Source organism: Macaca nemestrina, unplaced genomic scaffold (genome assembly GCF_043159975.1).
Source record: "Macaca nemestrina isolate mMacNem1 unplaced genomic scaffold, mMacNem.hap1 Scaffold_54, whole genome shotgun sequence".
Taxonomy (NCBI): domain Eukaryota; kingdom Metazoa; phylum Chordata; class Mammalia; order Primates; family Cercopithecidae; genus Macaca; species Macaca nemestrina.
In genome coordinates this window covers 208,078-227,590 of record NW_027257714.1, presented here as the reverse complement: position 1 = coordinate 227,590, position 19,513 = coordinate 208,078, and positions in this window count along the sequence as shown.

The window sequence follows — 19,513 nt, the reverse complement described above, 5'->3', positions numbered from 1 at the left end:
TAGCAGTGGGGAGAGTCCTTCATCAAAAGCCTGTGCTTCCAGGAGCCAGGACAAAGCAGGAGCCCCTAGGAAAACTGTTCCGGGTGCTCCTGAAACCTGGGCAGAGTCACAGTCTGGCAGGAAGCACCAGTGATGCAGGTGTGCCCAAGATTGGGAGGATGGCCAGATGCCTGGAGACCAGACCGGCCTGCAGGAGATGACCACCTCTCTCTGGTTCATTAGAGACAGACAGTCTGGGCTTCACTTTTGTATGTGGAGTCTCACAGTACAGAAATGTCACAAAGAGATTAGACTTCGTATACCCCATTTTTTTAAATTTAAAAAACACAATTATTTCAACTAATTCTAAATCCAGCAAAGAAAAATAAGTATATAAATGCATGCCTCCAAAATGTAAACCACAATCTCTTTACTCATAGGAGACCCAAAATTTAGTGTACTTTTTCTTCAGTATGATCTCATTTTTTTTTAAGCCATTACTGAGGTGTCTCCTCACTGCCCCATGAGGAGGTTCATGGGCTCTTCAGGGCTCTTTGCTGTTTCATCATTTTTTAGATTTAAGGGCAGGATCATTTTCCCACACTTGCTTGCTTCCCTGATCACCAATTTTTCACAAGGACATCATTGTGCCTCAGAAAACCTAGTAACTGAACTTCATTAAAAGTGAAAACGATAGGGACATGTTGGCTGCTATGACAGCATCCTCAGTCACCGAATCTCCCTGGGGGACCCGACACACCCCCAATCTCCTTGGAACCCCAGCATGCAGGTATCGCTGCGGCTGACAGGACTGACCCACCCTGGGGGAGGCATAAAAGCAAAGGGAAGAGAAGGCAGGTGACTCATTTAGGAAACTCAGGTGATCCTCTCGAGTCACATTTCTCAGGGTGTCAGGGTACCAGTTACATGTAGGGAACCTCCTTGGCCTGGCAGGTGGCAGACTCCTGGGACCCTCCTCAGACATGTTAATCAGAGAATCTAAAGACGGGCAAACTCTGAAAAGTATCTGTAAAGGAAGGACTTAGCTCTGCTGTGAGCCCACTACACGTGGGGTCACGCAGGATGCCGCTCCCAGCGTCCAGTCTCCATTTCACCCTCCTGGGAGGAACACCCGTCAAGTCACAGAGCACAGTCTTCAGCGAACACCTTCCTGCGCGACCTCCACTGTCTCCCAGCCCTGCAGGAGTAGCCGCCGAGTAGGGGAAACAAGTCTTTGCTCCTGACCCGGCCACCTTGACGCTGGGCATAAGACCAGCACTGCTACGTCTCTGGGGAAAGGAGCGGCCCTGGGCAGGAATGCACTTGGCAGCCCCAGGGAGGGACCAGGTGTGGAGGACCAGGCCTCTGCCCGCAGACACGTCAGCACAGCATCCTGGAGCAGAACCTCCAGCCCAGCTGAGCCTACAGATGGCTGTAGCCCTGGACAGCATCTTCACGGTGACCCGGGGGACTGGGCCAGAGCCGCTCAGCAAGGCTGCCCTGAATTTGCAACCTGAAGAAGCTGTACAGTCGTACGTGTACTTTGCCTTAAGCCCCTGGTTTTGTGGTCACTTGTCACACAGCGACAGACAGTGGATGTGCACGGACTCCCAGGCCACGATGGCCTCTGCCGGCCTCACCCGGGCTGTCTCATTGGTCCCCTTGACATCACGTTTCTCAGAGCCAAAGGCTGCCAGGATCCCCTCTTTTCTTCACGACGTCGTTACAAGCTCACGATACAAACTGAAAAAAAACAATCTGTAAAATACAACGTATGACGCAATACAAGGGGAATGCCCAGGCACACACACACGCGAAACAGGCACAAGTGTGAAACAGGCACATGCACAAACAGGTGTACATGCGTGAAACAGGTGCACGCGTGAAGGTGTACACTCGTCAAACAGGTGTACATACACACATGAAAGCACCAGACATGAAGGGCTGTCTTTGGGAGCCTAGTTTTTAGACATCTCCCTCACCCTTTTACATCTGCACGATCACAAACACAGCACACCACAGTACTGAGGGGAAGCCCCAGCTTCTCATGGGGGCACATGAGGCTTTTTATTTATGCCACAGGTTGCATCACTACATTCTAGAACTGCAAGGCCCCCCACTGCCAGGACTGGGTCAGGTCCACCCTGTGCTCCAAGGACCAGGCCGCCTGCCAGCCCACACGGACCTGCCCCTCGGATGGTGCGGCTGCTTCTAAAACAGAGGCTCAGGCCCACCCAGAGACCTGCAGTACCTGTTATTAAATCAAGACTTGGCTGTGGGTAAACGTGAAGATTTTTTATTAAACATGACTCTGCAACATTCAAAGGACCATAACTGAATGCTCCTTTCGCAGCCACGGCGTGTCCAGACACTCATAGAGAAGGCCAGGGCGTGGGAACCCACGGAGCCCCGACAAGGCAGACTTGGAGCTGTGTGGCGCAGTTAGCACCCTTTTTATGCTGATACTTGCCTTTCATATTCAGATTAAAATAAAAAATACGCAAAAGTAGTTCACATTCTATTTCAATTCTCTATTTTTGTAGTAACTGGGCCCCTTTCCCTCTGGTTTCCCAGCCCAGTGATAAATAGGCCCAGCTGGGATTTGTCAAAGTCTGGACCTCTGTTGTAGAGTAAGTGAGGGGGGTAGGGAGGGGAGCAGGAGTGGAAAGGAGGAGTGGGGGATAGGGAGGGACAGAGGGAAGGAGAGAGAGAAACCGCCGAAGGCTGGAGGTAGGAGGGTTGCTCCCTGGCAGCCTCAGGCTCCCCCCGTTCCAAGGTAACTGAGCTGGCATCACGCATGCGGTGCCATCATATGACTTGGCTGACACACGCCAGAATTACAATAAAATGCTTCAGAAGACTAAGCACCAGCACCTTCAGATTAGGGTAGAGTCCCGGTTTCACGCTTGCCTTGTGTGACATTCTATAAATTGTAAAGATAACGCATTTTATTACCAGCCATGCTGTTCCCCAAATACTAACTATAATAAAGACCAGACAGCATCTGAGTACTGAGCGCGTGTCAAGCCCCGTGAGGAAGGCATCATTTACTTTGCTAGAGAAAGAAACAGGCTCTGAGAGAAACTTCCTGAGGCCAGGCAGTTGTCTCCAAACCCACCCCGCGCCTCCTGACCCTGAACGTGGAGGACCCAAGTCATTTACGTGAATAATTTACCTACATGCATGTGAGATTGAGATTCAGCCCCCAGATCTAATCATCTCTATGCAGGAATGTGTCAGGAAGGTATACAATTCTATGAGTTCGAGCTGGGGGAACAAAGGCAGGCACCCTCGACACACATGTGGTGCGGAGGTACGCGCCCAGCACAGGGGCGGACAGGAGCAGGTCCAGCCCTGCCCAGTCACACGCCCACCCTGCCATGCCAGTGCAGGGGCCGCCACCGCGTCTCGGGGAAAAGCAGCTTCTCCTGCACAGGAATCTACCCTTCAAAGTGTGTTGCTGAGAAGGTTTGGACCAACATCTCAGAAATCAGACACCGTGTAACACGCTTATCTATACAGGCTGCCTATGTCAGGGAATCACCAATAATTCCCATCTCGCCATCAATTATTTCTGGTAAATACTGATTATTCTAAGTTAACTGAGGCAACACAAGAACAATATAATGGAAATGTCAGAGTCAATCAGCTCCACCTGCTGAAGAGCTGGGACTAATGATGAAACCTAAGGAATCCTGGAGAACGCAGCAGGACCCCAGACGCCGCGGACCACCCCAGCCTCCTTCCACAGGAGAGTTAGTCGTGGGGCAAAGGAACAGCTTTCAGGGAATCTCAGAGGTTCTCAAGGTCTTGAAAGTTGAACGGGAATTAAATATTTGCATCTGAGTCACACGAGCACATTAAAAGTAAAATTTCCTCTTTCCACTAGAATTATGAGCTTGCGGCGGCGACACTGGCTGTATCTCATGCTCGTGAGATGTTTGGGGGCAGCCGTGCGTCTCTGGTGAATCATTTATAATCATGAAAGAAGTGCTTGGGCCCTCGATCCAGGACCACAGACCCCACCAACAAGGGTCTAAACAGGACAAGCCTCGGCCTGGAGAGGCTGGTGTCCGTGGGAGCTGGGAGGAGCACCAGGAAAACTCAGGGGCAAGCCCCACGCAAGCTCGGCATGTCCTACCCCATGCAGTCAGCATCAGCCACAGGGACCTTTTGTTCTTTTTTGTTCAGGAAGGAACATATTAAAAAGCCCGGGGCCCAGGGCCTGGACTCCTCAAAGCTCTCCACAGAGCCGGGTTAATTGGCACCTTCCCTCATGTTCAAGTCAACTATATATGGCTGCTGAGGGCATCTCAGAGCAGGTGCAACACTGAGCTTTCTTGCTGTCTGGGGAAAGCAGGAATTCCAGGCCTCTGCCTTAATACCTCCCCAGAGGCTCTGGCCCAGGTGAGCTCAACTTCTCCCAGGTAAGGAGCACAGACCAGCTTCCCCCATGCCCCTCAGGTCACACAGGAGCGGTGCAGACCCTTGCAACTTGGCACGAGCCCTCGCAACCCACCCTAGAGGCAGCAGCCCAGCCCTGTGGCCCCGGCCTGGCAGGAGGCAGCTGCTGGGGCCCCTGCTCAGGGTTCAGCACAGCGAGGTCCAGCCACAGCAGGGGAGACATCCACCACCCGGCCATTCATCTTTAACCTAAAACAGACACAGGAATGCGGCAAAGGGGTCCTTCCCCTGACAAACCCATCCTTCCTATTCTCATCTCTCCCTCCTTCCCCAGTACTGCACCCAAGGCCACCCAGCACTGTGCCCAAGGCCTGACTCCCAGTTCACAGGGAATCCAAGACAATTATGATTTTGAGAAACTGGGAGCTACATAGAAAATGAGTCGGTAAAGCCATTGTCCACTGATCCTCCACTCCACACAGCGGAGAACCGTCCTCAGGATAAAACCCACGGGGCGGGGAAGACGCGATCAAGGCGGGCAGGACCGCGGAGCCACAAACCTGGTGGTTCAGGGAACAACGCCACGTGAACACAAACCTAAAGTGCTCCACAGCTGGAAGACAAAACACAGGAGACAGAAACGCTGACCGTTTAAAAGAAAAAGAAAAAGAAAAAAGCCTCACTCTTAAGAGTCCATCAAGATTTAAGTTCTCAAGTCACAATGTATCAGCACAGACTTCTCATAATGCCTGAAACTTGGCGCAGTAAACACGTGAATCAGTTCTCCCAAGTCCATCGTTTTCTTTGATGAGCCTCTTGAGTCTCAGGCTGGTTTCAAAGTAAGCCCTTCTCTGTTTGTTGATGATTTAATAATTAACATACATGAAAACACATTGACTTCCAACTTAATCTGCTAACAAAATATTAATTACCACACTGGCTGTCATCCACAGAAAAAAACACAATCACCTTCTGGTTGTAAAAACATTAGAATTCGAAGCCACTTTGGCCATCTGAACAGCCCCGGGTTTGGACAAGGGCATTCCAAAGCTAATCTGAAAAACTAGTCCAGGCCATGATCGCTGGGGGGTCGGACTTGCCTCATCCCCCTACCTCCCTTCTGGAATTAGACAGAACTTAGACGTTTAGTCTGATGGGAAACATTTACAATCTATTCTCTCCGAAGCTACCTGGAGGATGTCCTCCACATGACACAGCCTTGGTCTCCACAACCCCTTATCTGACAACTCTCTTAACCAACTGTCAATCAGGAAATTTTCAAATCTACCTATGACCTGGACACCCCTGCTTCCAGTTGTCCCACCTTTCCAGACCAAACCCATGTACATCTTACATTTATTTGATCGATTGTCTCATGTCTCCCTAAAAGCTATAAAACCAGGCTGGGCTCTGACCACCTCGGGAATACGTACGTAGGATCTCCTGAGGGTAATATCAAGGGCCATGGTAACTCATTTGGCTCAGAATAAATCTCCAAATGCTTCACAGAGTTTGACTCTTTACTGACATGGTACCTTTCATGGGTATTCATCTGGGGGACTCACAATCAACCAAAGGCAGCAGTTGCCCACTGTGCAAAAGTCTCTGCAGGACTGAGCCTCTGGCACGGGGACTCCAACCCCTGAAGCAGCAGCTCTCCCACGTCCCACGGCCTGATAGACCTGCACCTCCCGGGCTTCTCATTTCAGAGTCTCAGCAACAAATCTACCAAACGTGATCAACATCACAGAATATTCCTCGAGGCTTTTGGCTGTTGTTTCTCCCCAAGTTTACTCTAGAACCAGAATGGCAACACTCGGAACAGGATGGTTCTCAGTCACCGACCCTCCTGGTAAATACACTGTCTCCAAGGCCCTTTCCCGCCAGTCACAGCTTCCTTCATGTCAGGCTCGAAGGCCACCTCCCCAAGAAGGAAACCTCTTCAATCCAGCAACCATAGCTCCTGTTCCCATCTAGAGCTTGTCTACCAGGAAGGGAAGACTCCTCATTCCAGAGACAGCAGGTGCCACAAACTCAGGGTTGTAGCCACTGCGAAGGCAAACACTCATGAAACTAATAGACTTTTTCCTCCTTGGATACTGACGTTTTCTCTTCTGGAGGTCAGCCAAGGCCATCTGCACGAGTCACGAGCGTGATGGCTCCAGCCCCTCCTTCGGTGTCAGCAGTGTGACTCCGCTCTGAGACCCCCTGCACCAGCCGGGCCATGCACCTGTTCCCACGACTGCTGTCAGCAGACTACAGTAATTCTAAAATAATCAGCAAACTGAGGTTCCGAAGGATGCATGTTAAAGAAAAATGTGTAAGTTTTACTGCATGAAATCAGCTACATCTTTTGCTACTCCAGAGGCTTTTTGTTTTGCTTTCCTCAAGGTTCTCTACAATGATCCTGACAGTCAAGGTTCCCAGTTACAGGCAGAGGGTTGGGCAGGCCGCGTCTGCTGTGTAACACATACAGAGGATCCACATCATAGGATTTTCCCTGTTCACCAACATCATCAGGACAAACACTAAGCAATAATAATCTCCCTGTCTGGAAAACTGAGCTCACTTGAGAACTAATGCAACAAATGTGTTTGACAAAGTTGCAGGTGGACATTTTAGTGAATAAATCACTATTTCAAGGAGGATAAAGGCTCACTATTCAAAGGCATGTTTTTGTCAAGTTTTGTAATTTCAGCTTCATGCATTTAAATCATGAAGTGAGGCTTGTACCTGATACATTACAGAATCTCGACAAAATAGACAAAATTCCAATTCTGTACATTCTCTCTCATTCTTTTCCATATGCATACGGATGGTGGTAATTTAAGTTGGCATTCCAACAGGATTTCTAAATTAAACTGTCTTCTACTTTAAACACTACGTGTTAAACATTACACATTCCATTGTTCAACATTTATAGCAGGGTCTGTATGGCCCGTTTTAAAGATTTCTTCCTCACTAAAAGCAAGCGTTTAAACAATAAATGATCTACTCTAAAATATTCTAGAGACAGAGATACATTTGGAGAGTGGACACACTTAACACAGAAATCCGCAACATCAAACAGGCACAACCGGCAGTGAGGGTGGAAGGGGCGCTATGTGAGTGCCCCTAAAAACACACACAAGCCTGGCTGCTTAAAAGGAATGAATATAGCTCAACACTCCCATGTGAACATTGATGTGTCTACTGCCTTACAGAATCCTCCTAGCTGAGCTGCAGGAATCTTCTTTGGAACCTTTTCTCACCTACACTGCCTACAGGTGCCCACTGGGCTCCCTGGGCATTATCGTGTCTTTGTTTAGAATATCACAGTATTAGGAGATCTGTTAAATCCCAAGTCAGAGCCTTATCATAACTCAGACACCATCCCTCAGGGCTTGTGGGCCAACATCGGCTAATGCAGGCTGCTCCACAGTGCCCTGCAGATGGGCTTGGTACATCCACACGATTTTAAGATTTGGGGCTGCCGTTTTCTGCAGTCCCAGACGCGGACTTACATATTCATCATGACTGAAGGCAGCACGTATTTTTATGTTCCTTCTGTAACGGTAATAATCATGGCAACATTTCCCCGATCCTTAAAAAAGCCTCCTAACAGCAGATGCATTCCACCCCCTTCCTTAAAATTAATAGAATTTACCAAACTAGGTGAAATCAGTCTTCATGAGAAAGTGAGAAATCAGTGTTCACACAATGGCATAGTAGCTGGGCATAGAGTGTACGTCAACATCCCAAACTAAGCACCCATCACAGTTATTCCCAACTCGCAGGAAAGCTAGAAAAATTAGAAGGCTTAAAACATAATCATAAATGAAAATAACAAGAAACCAAAGTTTCTGAGGAGCATTTGTTAGCCAAACAAGGAAAGCCATTAACCAGTGCTGATTACATTGCATTTGATTACATTGCATTTGATTACAGCAGCCAAAGACGTGTCCAGAGGAAGAGACTTTTAAACATTAGTCTTTCAGTAAGAATGGTTGCTTAACAAGTTCAGACTACTGGGCTACACCAATCATCAATTAAAAAGCAAGGCAAACGAGTGAGAGTCATTTTCCTTAATCCTTAATGTGTCAAAAATTACCACATTGGTCAAGCTGGTCTCCAACTCCTGACCTCAGGTGATCCACCCACCCCGGCCTCCCAAAGGGCTGGGATTACAGGCATGAGCCACCATGCCTGGCTGAGAACTGTTTGACAGAGGCTGAGGGGAGGCTCCTGTCCCTTCCTGGGACATCCACATCCCACCCAGTTTCCCATACCGACTGTGACACTCGAAGCATCACAGCAAGGGCAGCTGCATCCCCACAGTTCTCTGCACTAACACCACAGCTGCGCGCGCAGCCATAGCCCTGGAGCTGCCACTCAGCCTTATCGTGCTGGCACAAGCACAGCAGAAACTAACACGACCCCAAGAGGGAGGAGTGGGGACCCAGGGGAGTGAACCAGGAGGGAGGAAAGTGGCCCAGGGGAGTAGGGAGGAGTGGGGGCTCAGGGGAGTGAAGAAGAAGGGAGGCATGGGGGCCCAGGACAGTGAACCAACAGGGAGGCGTGGGGGCCCAGGGCAGTGAACCAGGAGAGAGGCGTGGGGACACAGGAGAGTGAACCAGGAGGGAGGAGGGTGGAGTTCGGCCCAGCGAGTGAAACAGGAGGCAGGAGTTCGACCCAGGGAGTGAACCAGGAGGGAGGAGTGTGATCCAGGGAGTGAACCAGGAGGGAGGAGTGTGGTCCAAGGAGTGAACCAGGAGGGACGTGTGTGGTCCAGGGGAGTGAGCCAGGGAGGAGGAGGGAGGAATGTGGTCCGGGGAATGAACCAGGAGGGAGGAGTGCAGTCCATGGGAGTAGGGAAGAGTCTGGTCCAGGGGAGTCAACAAGGAGCCTTTGGGGGTAGCAAGTTCACACACCACAAATACCTCCCAATCCATCCGCGTGCAGGGAGGGGCCGGAAACCACGCAGGAGCTACAGCGCTTTCTCCTCACAGAAGAGGAGTAAGGATATCGAATCATGCATGAAATCAGAGCTAAAGTTCTACCACGGTGGGGAGACGCTTCACAGACCCAAATGGGTGCAAAACAAAACCAATCATACAAGATCAGTGGATGGAACGGGATCAGAAATTTAAGCCTGTAACAAGCTTTCAGAAAAAACTTCACTTGATCTGCAAGATGACTGCAGCTCTGCTTGATCATTTCTGCAAATGTCTAACTCGCGATGAGCCATCTCAGAGCCCTTCAAGAGGAGTAACAAAATCAAAACGCCACGGCATCCTCCGTATTTTAGATAGCCTGCAACAGTATGGAAATGAGCAGCGGTGCCAGAGCTTTCAAGTTTGTTTGAAGTAAATTTCAGCATGAGGGCAGCATCTTTCTGGCTGAAGCAATGAGGTAGGCTCCTGCTCACCGCATGGGAGACCAGCTTTCAGCTAAGCTGCTGTCAAGGGTCTGCAAACCACGATCCCCGACCGAGCCTTGGCCAGGGAACCAGAAGTGATTTTTACACTTTGAAGTTTTCACAAAAAAATATATGCAGAGACTTCTATGGCCCTCAAAGCATAACACGTTGCCTACTCTGCCCTTTACAGGAGCTTCTAGCTTTGCTGTCAGTTACAAAGTGTTTCTATAAAATAATGTCACTGATTCTCAAGCATGCCAGCAAAAGTCACACTTCTCAACAACCCTCAATGGAGATGCACCATCCTGTGTTTCACACAGATTTTAGATTTTTAAAAGCCAAAATAAGGGAGGTAATTCAGCTAAGTATTATAGTAACACAATTTGAGATACTTAATGATGTGTGACAACAGAATACTTGGCATTCCTGTGAGGCAATAAACTAGCTCAAACACAAAATAACAAATCAAAGCATGTTTTGGCCTCTCAATCAGTGAAATTGGAAATAACATTCAGTTAAATGACACTAAAAAAAAAAAAAAGCACAAACAAAACAAATACTACTACACCATCACTCCTTAAATTTATTTAACTACTGCTGCCAAATAAAATGGAGAGACTTCTTACTGCAGGGTAATAATCGGCCATTGTCATCATGAAATAGACCGCTGTGCAGGCTCAGGCCCTCCAGCCCACAAAGGCAGGGGGAGGGAGGAGAAACGATGGCCAGAAACAAAGGGACAGGGCAACCATGACCTAGTCAGCAATTGTACCCTCCCACCTTTCTTCTGGACTTACAATTTTGGAGCCATCTGGGTTTACCTTCCTATGTCCATAAGTCAGCAAGTTCTCGAAGCCAGAAATCTACAATGCTTCTGGCAGCCAAGTCCTCTCGGCCTTCCCCCCATGTTTTAGGGCCCCATCAGCTCACCCCTGGACAGTATCAATGGCCCCGGAGCTCCAGTCAACCTTGCACTCCACAGACTCAAGTATGCCAGGAGCCACTCCAGGCTGCCACTGCCATGACCAAAGGCTTTCAGAGACAGTCGCCAGCACTGCACAAATCCATGTGGCTTCACCAGGCGCAAAGGGGCTCCAGCATTCCATCCAGTCTGTCGCTGCTACCATAGCTGTGACTCTAGGATGTGTCAGGAAGGGAAGGAAGACACCATGTACATCATCTCATTTAAGCTTCAGTGTCACAAGGTGGATTTTGTCGTGCCCGTTTTATGGATCAGGAAAGTTTTAAGGAGGGCAAGCACAGGGCCCTGCTGACACAAGAGCAAGACCCGCAGAGGCCTGGGCATGACCCCCGCCCCACGCTCCCTGGGTCCTGATATCCACTCCTCCCCCGTGGGAGCCTGATCCTGGGTCTGCCTGAATTGCTACCATTCCTAAGACACGACTCACGTCTGTCCACCTCCTCCTTTATCTGTTTCCCGCAGCCCAGAGGCGTGTGTGCTCTTCCATCCAGACAGACATCACACTTCAGCTCCTGCATCTGACATCACACTTCAGCCAAAAGCTTCTCTCAAACCTCCCCCACACCTGCCGGTCACACAGGTCTGCACCCATCACCTTTCTCACACGAATTCTCACATATTCCTGTGTAGCACCATCCAACTGATGATAGTCTGGGAGGAGGAAGCTTTGTAGATAAGTCCACGTTCTACTTTGCTCCCAGCCCTCCGTCTTGCGTCTTGCATGAGGCAACCGATTAACAGCAATTTTATTTCAGCACAACATTTCCATTTGAAGAAACGCAGAGCATAGGGCTCTGGTCATAATTAAAAGCTTGTTTCATTTGTCATTTGAAATTCCATGTACTGCTGCAACAGCAGCACCCCCTCCTCGCCAGGCTCTGCCCTAAGGACATCTTTCTTCCAGCGCTCGATTCCCATCAGAACCCTGGCAGTGAGAGCCCTGCAGGTTTCCCAGCGCCTCGGGCTGCGGCTTCCACGCTGGGCCGGCACTGACAGGACCGGAATGGTGCCCCCAACAACTACAGGATTGGAAGCTGGTCGACTGCTCTGTAGAATGGAGACATGTTAGTAATCCCCGACATTTCCACTGACAGGCTGCTCAGGTAAACTGGGAAAAATCCACAAACTAGAAAGAATCCATGGGGAGGAGCACTTCTGTCTCCAACCAGGCAGCAAACGGTGGCTGTGCAGACGATCTCTTCAGGAAAACTATCGACTGTATCTCAGGTCAACAACAGCCCCGCTGAGGGCCAAAAAATCAGCTCCCCCTGGCCCTCACTTCCTAAGGGTCAGCCCTCCCAGGCCACCTCTCCTGGAAGATCAGCTCTGACGCACCCACGACGGTCAGGAACCGGCTCTGGGACACATTTCCCAGGCTCCTGCCCACCGCCCTCTCTCTTCTTCCTCCTCCATCTCCCTCTTCACTCCCATCCGCCCTCCCCCTTTCGCTTCCCTTCTCTCCTTTCCTCTCCCTCCCTCATGTCCTTTCAGCCCTCACCTTCCTCACTGCACTTCCCTATGCAACTCAGCGGACGCATTCTCAGGTCAGTAGAGTTTTCTTTCACTCTGTTTTTATTGCAATGATCATTCTTAATGAACAGAAACCTGTTTCGGACCATGTGGATGCCACCTCCTGACCAACTGCTGCCCCGCGGCTCCGTGTCCACTCAGTGACCTCACGGCGCAGGTGCCCAGCAGTATGGCTGTGACCAGGGGTAGCAACATGGGACATGAGAGAGGTATCCCAGCCAAGAGGCCCTGCAAAGCCTCCCCAGCAAACCGGAGCAAGGCCCAGGGCGGTAGGGAGAGCGCCGTGCTCACGATGTAGGCAGTTCAGCTTCCGCAAACTGTCCATCGACTGCAACTTACTTTGTTTCCATGGTTACAAAAGAACCATAAGCATTCTGAAATATGTTCTTGGTTTCATGTTTGCGAAATCTAAGCAACATTATAAGAAAAATCACTGAATTCTGCCTGAGGCTCTAGGGGTGTTTTCCTCTCTGAAAGGAGCCCCCTTCCAGGACTTGGGATTGAGTGACAGCCTTCAAAAATCACGGTTATCCTGGTGGTAACAGGGAACTCCTCAGCCCGCCAGGAGCTGGGGCCCTCGACAGCCCCCATGGCTCCAGACGCCAGTGTTCTAAGGATCACACATGTGCAGATAGCAAAGCTTGCTGCACACACGCCAGGTGCTAACAAGCCCCAAACGTCTCACTCATACTTGCTAACCACATCGCTTCTCTCAGCCTCCACGGCGTTTCACACTCTGCCTTTATATAGAGATGAACCATGCGTCCTGAGCGCTACAAAGATTCAACTCCTTCCGGGAAGAGGGGTGCATCTTTCCATCACGGGGTCCTCACTCCAGCTGGCACAGGATTTGCAGAGTGGGCGAGTCTAATGTTGATGACACTTTCTCAATATTCCCTTCACACCCCTCCAAAAACAAGAGTGCTGCCAGCTTCTTACCGACGTTGTAATGAGCAAAATATTTCTCTTATTTGTCACTTTTTAACGTAATACTAGTGAAGAATGTGACTCTGCATGTACACTGTAAGCACCCACACCATGAACATTCTGCTCTCCTGTGACTGTATTCACAGGTCACAAGGACAAAACTTCTCCATAGTAGCCTATATATATATATATATATATTTATATATATATATATTTTTTAACATGACTTCCACTCATCTGAAAGTCACAGATGTAGCTTTTCCTTCATAAAAAGATCCAAATGATACACAAACCAGGTTTAATAAACACATTGGTCCAGGTGGGAAAATGACCCCTCAGTCTCCCTCCCCTCAAAGACCAGGGCAGCCAGGAAACTGCGCTCTCCAGTAAATGACAGCCGGCAGGATTCCCTAAATAAGCAGCCGGAAGATTCCCATCTCGCAGAGCACACCTTTCAAGACTCAAGATGCCCCCGCTCCCTGAATATCCGACGAAGAACAGGGCTACCCAACGGAGGACTGAGGCAGTAAACAAACATGTATTTGGCCGGGGGCGGCGGTTTATGCTTGTAATCCCAGAACTTTGGAAGAAGGAGGCAGGCAGATCACAAGGTCAGGCGATCGAGACCATCCTGGCTAACACGATGAAACCTCCGTCTCTACCAAAAATACAAAAAATTAGCCAGGCGTGCTGGCGGGCACCTGTAGTCCCACGTACTCGGGAGGCTGAGGCAGGAGAATGGCGTGAAGCCAGGAGGCGGAGTTTGCAGAGAGCTAAGATCACACCACTGCACTCCAGCCTCGGCGACAGAGCAAGACTCCGTCTGAAAAAAATAAAATAAAATAAATAAAATTTTAAAAGTTTTCAGCAAATAGCATCATCGACCCACAAATGAGAGGTACCGTTTTCATTCTAGGAGGGAAACACCACAAAGCACGTATATTTTAGCCCTGTAAGTGAATTCTTCGGGCATTCCTGTGTCCGCTATCAAATGCAACACATCACCTCAAAAGGCAAAGTTCTATAAGTCACATCCAAGGAAGGGAAAAATCATTCTAAGTTTTAGCCATCCAGTAAGAACCTGATCCAGAGAAGCCTACTTGTTCCAGACTCTAAGCAGCAATATATTGCTACAATGTACTGAAAACAAAGGGATAATTAAGAAAATTTCAATGCTAATAAAAGGCAAAAACATAATTAGATTTATTCTACTCTAGACAGAGCAGCCGGGCAGTTCACCCATACGTTATGAACGTTGCTGTTTTTCAGACAGGGTCCCAACTCTGTCAAGGCTTGACAGCAGGGGCGTGATCTCCACTCACTGCAAGGTCCACCTCCCAGGCTCAAGCGATTCTCTTCAGCCTCTGGAGTAGCCGGGACTACAGGTGTGCAGCCATCATGCCCAGCTAATTTGTGTGTTTTCCGTAGAGATGGGATTTCACCAGGTTGCCCAGGCTGGTTCCCTGGGTCTCGAGATCCGAGCCTCAAGCAATCCGCCCGCCTCGGCCTCCCAAAGCGCTGGGATTACAGGCGTGAGCCATCACGCCTGGCCCTTTTTTTTTTCTTTCCTTTTTAAGCGATTAATGTGCTTCAGAGTCTTGTAGGCATTTAAAAAAAAAAAAAAAAAAAAAGAACAAGCAAATTCTGTAAGGGAAAGAAACCATTAACATGTTTTACACACCTCAAAACTCAAAACAGAAATACTAAGAATAAAATGTATTTTATTCACAGAGGCATTCTTAAAGTTCTGTAAAAGTGATACCATGGACACCACCACATCACAGACGAGTGTGGCAGGACTGCTCAGATTCAGAACACATTCTAAACAGTCCTCCTGCCACTTTCCTCAGTGGGAACACTTTATTCTGTCTTTTATTCAAATTAAGTATCTTGCAAGGGAGTTGAAGAAAACTGCAGAGCAGATTTTAAAACTTCAATGCTTTTCTCAATTTTCGTCACATTCTGATACATTTTTACCTACTACACGGCCAATAAGTTTAAAGCTTTTTGCATCGATAAAGACAATGCTCCTTGTAGCAATAGGCTTTTTCTTTTCTATACAAAGATCTATAACTTAAGCTAGTAAACTGGGCATTTCACAAAGATTTTGCACAATTCCTAGCACAGATTTTAGCAAAATAAAACCATTATCTTTCTGCAATTAAATAACCAAACATAGGAAACTGCACAGTTAAAATAACCATTCCATTATTTTATATAAACACAAATGATAAAGGAGAGTATGCTTTGGAAAACAGTGTTTCCATAAGCTAATGATGAAGCAGAAGACAGTTCCTCAGCCTCATATGACATTTGACAACCGAAGTACTCTGGCCCAAGCCCAGCCCGGTTAAATGGAGGGGAAGTAAACATGTGACCGACCGTGGTGGGGCACTGTGATAGCCACAGTCCAGGAAAGAACAGCTGACATGTTTCTTCTTCATGGGAAAACTGAAACATACTCGAGACACCTTAATTCTTTAAAACAGTCTGCCCCAGTACTAACCTTAAGCTCCCATTGATAAAGATTGCGATAACCACAGAGGTGTTTATCCAGGCCCTCGAAAATCACGGACATGGTACGTACACAACATTTTCAAACACTCAATGCTGCCAGTATGTTAAATGCGCTGTGATACCGGAGGTCTTGTGCAGGACCAGAAACATCGCAGCCTGGTTACCTTCCTGGTGTTCAATGCTTTGTATGTGCAAAGTCTGCTGTTACAATTTACTGGGCTTAATGTCATTCAGTTTGTCACAGAAGAGAGCTATGACATTTACTTAATTCCACACACAGATTCTCAAGTTCATCTTCCACCAATGACTGTTCTGTCCACAAGACAGCGGAGGGAAGACCCAGGAAAGGCCTGGGAGATGCCAGGTGCTCACAAACTGGTATCAGTCTGCTGGTTCTGGCTTAAAGGAAAACAGACATAGAAGAAACTAAAAGGACTCACTACATCTAATATCACAATGTTCTCAACTTTACCTTAGCGAAAAATAAAAGCGGAAAAGCAAAACTACTCCAGGGCATGATTCCAGGGCTAATCTGAAACATGAAATATTTAGAAGACAAAGCTTATTGTGAGTGCAATTAATATACACATAAAACGCTGGTTTCGCAAAACCCAGTCTTTGTGATTGCTTTTATAAAAAGTAAAATTCTCATGAGGATCACATACACTAACTGATTTTCAAATGAAGGGACTGGTAAACTTCAGGGCATATGATTTCTGCCACACACGAGGGGAGCAGTGAGAGAGAAGAGCTAGGATCAAGTGTGCTGAAGCTGTCCTAGGACTGAAATTCAGTTTCTGCCAAAACAAAAACACAGGAGGCTGTCAACTTCGATAGCAAGCTCTGCTTGAGAGCGTCAAGATGTTAAAATTGCAAAGGGGATTCTCCCTGCTATAAGCACGCATGATCCTTGCAAAAACATAGCTCAGCATCATCAAAAATCAGGAAAGAACACAAGCCTTCCAGACACGAAATCCAAGAGCAGAAGGGAGCAGAGTCCAAGCTTGCTCGGCAGAACTGTTCCCGGACAACAGCACAGAGGACGTCACAGGGAGGGCAGGGCAAGCAACAGCAGCTTCCGTGATGCCGCAAGCAGGGCCTGAGCCAGGGGAGCAGTCTCCTCCAACCTGACAAGGAGGCGCGAGGAGCCACAGAGAAGTCAATTCAGGGTCCTTTTCAGAAAGGGGCAACAATGAGAAAATCTGGTCTTACCCAACCACCCCCCACCCACGGTAACAGCTAAACTCGCACGTGCGTCTGTCACCTTCCCCACCCCCTCTTGCAGATGTTCTTCCTGCACCCGGGTGCCTGTCTCCGTGCTGCTCCTGAGGCCACACCTGTTGCCATCCAGTAGTGACCACGAATTCACCTTTGTCCGGGCGAAGCAAACGCAGAGTTCACACACTCTTGTACAGGTTTGCTGGCCGAGAATCTAACCGAGCTGTCCAATTCCAGATGTGCTGGTACCAAGGAGAACGCTCGATGTCCGGCATTTATAAACGGTATCAGTGGGTTCTCCTGGGACTCCCAGGCAGCCGCACGAGGGAGGGAGCTGTTGCCCTGTTGCCCCGAGCCAAAGCAGCGCTGCGAGGCAAACACCACAGGCCACATCACACTCGAGCACCGACTCTTGACAGTTGCTCGTTTGTGTGTTCAGAGTTCAGGGTACAGGCGACAGACAGGCCTGATCTCAGCCATGGGACAGCAGTGATTGCCCACAAGTCCCGTATCTAAGCCCCGACTTGCCCATCGGCCTTCCTTCAGGAACAATGCCCACCTCACAGTGCTGCCATGAACGCTAAGTCAGCACGTATATACACAACCAGATTCATTGCAATTGTGCTTTCTACCCCAAGTTAATACAACCAGGTGCTATCATCGAGACTGAATAACCAATATTAGAACAGAAGGTCAGGCCAGCGATGGTGGCTCAGACCTGTAATCCCAGCACTTTGGGAAGCTGAGGTGGGTGGATCACTTGAGGTCAGGAGTTGCAGACCAGCCTGGCCAACATGGCAAAATCCCATCTCTACTAACAATAATTTATCCAGACATGGTGGCACACACCCTGTAACCCCAGCTACTAGGGAGGCTGAGGCATAAGAATCGCTTGAACCTGTGATGTAGAGGTTGCAGTGAATGGAGATCGTACTCCTGGGCTCCACCCTTCCAGCCTGGGTGACAGAGCAAGATTCTAATAAAACAATAAAAGGTCAAGATGAGAACTGATTGCCAAGGTCCACAGTCCATATACTTAAAACATAAAATTCATTAGCTAGTACTTGATCAAGTTGCTGCTTTCTTCATTACAATCTTGTATATCCTTCTAACACGGCTCAAAATGTTTACATTTGAACACACCTCGAGTATAACAAAAAATAAAGTGCCTGTATTTCACAAACGAGCAATTTCCAGTAAGGCTGCATCCTGTTCTAGTTAATCCTTTGACAATGTAAAACTGAGCCATCCTGACATAGCACTGACACATGGTACAAGAAGAATGACCTCCAATTAAATCGCTAGATTTAGAGAACACGTAAATATAGTTTATCACTAATTCACTAGCCATTAGCAAGATTTTAAAGGAAGAAAAATTATCAGGACTGTAACTAGGAATAAAGGCAAAAGTAAACATGAAGAAATTAGTCACGTTTAAATCAATACCCTTTCTGTGAGGCCATAACAAAGTATACACAGCAGGGGCACGAACTGTCATGCTAAAGTGTCACCAAGCTCTCTATGAAGGTGGTAAGAGCGTCCCAAGTCGCAGAGCCTCGTCTTCCTATTTAAACCCTAAACAGCCAACACCACTCAGCATGCAGTGAGAGCTCTGAAAGCTCAGAGGAACGCATGATGGGATGAAGGGCCCTAGCCCTGCCATCACCCTGCTGCTTATTAAAAATATAAAACAAACCCCTGCCTTCAAGGTGCCCAGATCTAACTAGTACAAGGTTTTGCTTTTAACAAGTTAACTACGAATGATGAAGACTCTGAACAGCTGTGTGAAAAGTTAGGCAACCTCATAAGAGGAACTTGGCTGAGACTAAACCCAGAGATGGTTTTTTAACCACAGAAGAGGAAAGAACTGAAGAACCTTACAGAAAGTTGACAGCAATTTCTATTTCTCTATGGTAGAACCTGGAATTTACCTTTGAGACAGACTGTCCTTCTATTCTGAAAAATCAGATTATTCTTGCAATCCTCCATCAGGACTGAAATTCCCAAAGACATGGAAAACCAAGTACTAATTTTAAAACCCCCCCAAAAAACTACCTATGATCTTAGATGTGAGATTTAGTATTCTCAAATTCCAAATTTGGAAATATTTTGCACAAAGTCCTTATTTTCCCTCCTAAACATCTTCCTTCTCATCCTTCCAAACAATATCTGAAGATGAACTTACATATCGTTTTCAATGTTACAAAGAAGATACTACATTTGTCATGGACTGTTTATATTCACAACTCTAGGAGGGATTTTGCTACATCGTGAGGAATAACACGAGGCAGTTAATACGCCACGAATAAAGAACAGTAGAAAGTGGACACATTTCCTGATGAGTGCCGATTTCTCATTGAGCTGCTGACAAAGTTATAATACAGAAAGCTAGACAGCTGCTCTGTTAGTTCTACCTCACTTAAGTGACCGAGTCATTGTTGTTTCGGTTCCCTCTCTCGTCTGGGGATGAGACACACCTCACAGAGCTGTTTATGATTTCAGGAACACACACATCAATGAAGTGACTGTTCCTAAATCGTTGCAAAGGGTAGAGTAAC